We start from the raw sequence: 3,679 nt of genomic DNA on the forward strand, positions 1-3,679 counted from the left end.
ACCATGCGGGAGGGGAAGGGGAAAAAAAAGTTACAAACAGAGAGGGAGGGAGGCAAACCATAAGAGACTGTTAATTTTTTTTTTTTTTTACATTTATTTTTGAGAGACAGAGAGAGAGAGACAGAGCACAAGTGGGGCAGGGGCGGAGAGCGAATGAGACCCAGAATCCGAAGCAGTTTCCAGGCTCTGAGCTGTCAGCCCAGAGCCTGATGCGGGGCTCGAACTCACAAACCATGAGATCATGACCCAACTGAGCCACCCAGGTGCCCCAAGGAGACTTAAATACAGAGAACAAACTGAGGGTTGATGGGGGGCGGAGGACAGGGGAAAGTGGGTGGTGCGCATTGAGGAGGGCCCTTGTTGGGACGAGCACTGGGTGTTGTATGGAAACCAACTTGACAATAAATTATTTAAAAAAAAAATAAAAGCAGTTGTTTCTTTATTCCCCTTTTAAAGGGAAGCCATTTGCCTTTCCGGCACTCTGTCTAGGTAGTGGAGAAAGGCAACATGATATTTTTGTCCCAAACTATAATAAAACAATCTGCAAAATGACCTTGATATCTTGATAGCCTGAAAGATTTATTTGTTTGACAGAAGCAATAGATTTTTGGGGACACCTGGGTGGCTCAGTCAGTGAAGCGTCTGACTTCGGCTCAGGTCATGATCTCACAGTTTGGGAGAACTTGAACCCACAAACCACAAGATCATGACCTGAGACGAAGTTGGACGCTGTTGTCTATCTGCATGTCCTCTTTGGAAAACTGTCTTTTTAGATCCTCTTTCCATTTTTTAAATTGGATTTTTTTCTTTGTTTTTGAACTGTATGAGGTCTTTATATATTTTGGATATTAATTCCTTATGTAACGGATAAGGAGTTGCAAAAATCTTCGTATGATTTGCAAAAATCTTTTCCTATGCAATAGGTTGATGATGATTTCTTTTGCTGTGCAGGAGCTCTTTGTTTTAACGTAATCCCATTTGTTTATTTTTTCTTTTCACAAAAAAATGTTAATGTTTTTCAGATTACAAACCGTGTTCTACACAGTCACTAGCAAATACCCCATGGCTGTCCACATCTGGTTAGCCACTTGTATTGCCCAACAACCATATTTTAATCTGTTGAAATCCTCAGTCTGTGTATTCCTAGCCTTTGAAGCAACAATGATGTCAAACATCTGAGAGATTTCCAGGTTCTCCAGCCTGAAACCATCACCTGCTTTCCAAATTCCTCTCTTCCTTCAAGACCTGTGTGAAGTCCCATCTTCTTTGAGAAAGGTTTATCCTGATAAAACCAATTAATATGTATTTTCTTTTCATCTTCAGCCTTTGAACATCTAATGTACTTGCAATAACTATCTGATTAACAGAGTTTACTTATTCCTTAATTTTGCTTTTGTCTCTTTCCAGTCAACTATAAATCAGGGACAATGGAAGTGTTGAATCACTACATTGTACACCTGAAACCAATACACTGTATATTAACTAACTGGAATTTGTTTTTTTTTAAAGTTTATTTACTTATTTTGAGAGAGAGAGAGAGAGCGAGTGCACAAGCAGGGGAGGAGCAGAGGGAGACAGGGAGAGAGAGAGAGAGAATCTTAAGCAGACTCCATACTGGAGCCTGAAACAGTGCTCGATCCTGTGACCCTGGGATCATGATCTGAGCCAAAATCAAGAGTCACTGAACGGACTGAGCCACCCAGGTGCCCCTTAACTAACTTGAATTTAAATAAAAACTTAAAAAAAATAAGATCAGTGGTAATGTCTTACATCTTTCACCTAATCTCTGTAAGTTCCAGGTTCAGTAACAGTCTAAGAACATTTAATGACAGATGATGATAACCTTTTATTTTGCAGTGTTCTTTGAATTACAAATGGCTGTTAAAGTCAAGGAGAAAAGAATAGGGTGGTTTGCTGCCATTAGTCATTTGAACTCCTCAATTTTGAATTAGCTTTGCCTGTGTTGGAAATTGTTTCTTGATTATTATTAGGGACAATTCAGATGATATTTTCAGTCTTTGGAACTTGAACTAGTCAAAAGAATGTTCAGAAACCAGCAGGATATTCGATATTGAAAGAAAACAGTATCAACAGTACAGATACAACTACAGTATCAACCAAATTACGTATTTTCTGGGACTTAGAGATTGTTGGAGATAAATGATAAGGGAAATTTCTGGTTGAGTTATGCTGTATTGGATGTTCACAGTGGGACTATTATTCTAAATTGATCTCTTCCAACATAATCAAAGAGAGCTTTAATTGTATGATCATGCCTTAGGCCTTGTAAAATATTTTTCTAAGTTTCTATTGTTCTTTATTTGTACTACTCTTCATATTACTTTTAAGAAATGCTATATGCCTTACAGTAATTAAAGATGTAGACATATAATTGTCAGGTTAGGTGCATCAAGGATATCGGTATAAGAATTTCTCAATCACTAAGAGTTTAAGTAGAGGATAGAGTTACTTGCTTGCACGCAAAAAAAAAAAAAAAAAAAAAAAAAAAAAAGGAAGAAGCCAGCTACATCTTGGGTTAACTTTGCAATATCCATGCATCCTGTCTGCTTCCACACTGGCTTGGCAGTCCCATGAAGAAACAGTATTATGTAGGGAACAGCATTGCTTCAAAGTTGCCCCAATTGCACTGTGAAATGTCAGGAATGTTTTCCCTTCTATTGTCCATTATCTAATTTGCCTTGCTGCCCATTTCAGATGAAATCTGCTTGAGAAAGGAGTAAATCAACGAACCTTAATTGAATCCAAACTCAGCAGGACTCCAGAGAACCCTAAGGGAACATTTTCTTGAAATTTCCTGGTTGGATGGGGTAGCTAGTAATTTTTGTTCCTCTGTGCAAAGATGCAAAATGTTTTGTTGACAAGAGAAGATACAAAGATGAGGATTAAAAACATAAATGTTTTGAAAAACCCTGGATTTCTCAGAAATAGGAAGCATTCATTACTTTCTTCAGAAATTTGTTTTGGGCTCAGCAAAACAACAAAAGTCTTTTAGGGGTTTAGCTATTTTAAATAACTTTTTTGAGATGTCATTTATCTGATACTGACTGCGGAGTCCTTTATGAAAAATTAGGCTTCTAATGCTTGCATAATAATGGTCATTTACTATACTGTGTTTTGACTACCATTTACCTTCCTACCTTTTCTTTTTTAATTTAGGAGAATATCCATTTCTTCATGAACTCACAATATCTTTCATTCTCATTTAACATGTATTAGAATCTCCTTGATAGCTGATTTAGTAGGAATAATTGTGATGTATTTGCCTGTCTGTGGCTTATATACTCTGTAGATAATCAAAACCCTCTCTGTTGTCTTCCTTTGTCATCACTTGAATAGATGATGTCCATGAACTTAAAAGTCACACACACACACACACACACACACACACACACACACACATACACACACACACACACACACACACACACCCCGCCACCATCAACGGCAACAATACTCCAGTCTAAATGTTTGTGCTTCCCTCCCCAAATTCGTATATTGAAATTCCTAACATTGTAGGATTGTAATAGGAGGCTAGACCTTTAGGAAGTAATTAAGTCATGCAGGCAGATCCCTCATGAATGCGATTAGCGTCCTTATAAGAGAGTCCCCACAGAGCTCCTGCACCCCTTCCTACCAAGTGAAGACACGAGTGAGGTGC

The sequence above is a fragment of the Panthera tigris genome, chromosome B1 (assembly GCF_018350195.1).
Source record: "Panthera tigris isolate Pti1 chromosome B1, P.tigris_Pti1_mat1.1, whole genome shotgun sequence".
NCBI lineage: Eukaryota > Metazoa > Chordata > Mammalia > Carnivora > Felidae > Panthera > Panthera tigris.